The 1260-nt window shown below is 37.8% G+C and overlaps 1 protein-coding gene across 1 annotated transcript in view; it reads right to left on the bottom strand.

The window, feature by feature from the left end:
* LOC138057161 (uncharacterized) overlaps window positions 1-103 on the bottom strand; it is a 13118-nt gene extending 13015 nt beyond the window's left edge. Inside the window, exon 1 of the mRNA XM_068903223.1 lies at window positions 1-103. This exon is cut by the window's left edge and continues 240 nt beyond it. The gene's annotated coding sequence lies outside the window, so the exon portion shown is untranslated.
* Window positions 104-1260: the final 1157 nt, after the last annotated feature.

Genomic DNA, 1260 nt, shown 5'->3' with positions numbered 1-1260 from the left:
ATAACGGACTCCGCCACCGACTTCCTTGAGTGCTGAGGTCTCTAAAAAACAGATACAAACTATGAGAGAGACAGAAGAAAAATAGCCTTGAAAGTTCAACAGAATTGGTCACGATTGGATAGAGGGAAAGAGAAAAAGAAATTTATCAAAATACTTTTAGAACCTTTAACAAGAGCATATGAAAGAAGAATTGCCAGAGCGAGGCGAACGGCTTTCAGAAATATTTTGAGGCCAATGGTATCCATTTTCGTGGCTTTTAACACTTTGAAACAGCTTTCTTGATAAGCATGAGCTCATATCATAGTCATCAGTGGGAATCGATGGAGAAATGAGACCACTACTGGCTTAAAAGACGCGCTCGCGTTATTTGAAGATACAGGTGCTCTCAACTGGGTATCATGTGTTTCTGAAGTAATTACTAATGACGAGGAGAGACGTTGACTCTTTTGTAACTAGTCACCTTTAATATTATCCCTGGTGTTAATTTGAGTGAAACACGCCAATAAACCGGAAGGCGTACTGATGATTCGTTAAATTTGCTCTCCGGGAGAGCTTATATGGTTGAAAGACTTATCCTCAAAATAAGAAGAACCTTTGGTAACGTTCTTACAAAAGAAACTCTTTGTGGTGAGTTATGTTTACACTGAAAGCTCCTTAGTTTATCGCAATACATAAATATCGCTTGAGTTGAGAAGGGCTATCGAAGAACGAAAATGTGTTTCTGTTTTCTTTCTGATTGACAACTCGAAATGTCATTTCAGGTTCCTTTAGTAATCATGGTCTAACAAACTAATGTCATGTGTGTTTTTTAATTTCAGGGTGCTTGTTGGTCTCTTTGTAAATATTTGTCATGGTAGTTGACGCCAAAAGTCTGGTTTTAACCAATGGGAAACGAGTATATGATTGGGGAGATGTAAACAAAGATAAGTGATACTGGGAAAAAATGTTTCGATTCTGATCAGGGTAAGATAACGCCAGCTGCAGCTGAGCATTCGGACTGCAAATGGCAAGGCGGTTTTCAAACCTGGAAAGATGGCAGCAAAGCAAAAGGTTGTCCGTGTAAAACGCGAGGAGAATTCTGCAAACCTACGTTTATTAAATGACTCATGACCAGTGAAAAATGCCAGAACCACGTAGGCTTTTCATTATATTTTTGTACAGCTTGAATATTACATATTGTAATTTTCTAATACATATTATCAAAGTTACTATGCAAATAGATTTTATTTTCGCCCAAGGCAATAATCAAACTTACTGTGA

Source organism: Montipora capricornis, chromosome 7 (genome assembly GCF_036669925.1).
Source record: "Montipora capricornis isolate CH-2021 chromosome 7, ASM3666992v2, whole genome shotgun sequence".
Lineage (NCBI taxonomy): Eukaryota > Metazoa > Cnidaria > Anthozoa > Scleractinia > Acroporidae > Montipora > Montipora capricornis.
The sequence above is the reverse complement of the archived record's forward strand: the minus strand, read 5'-3'. Positions and strand labels throughout refer to the sequence as shown.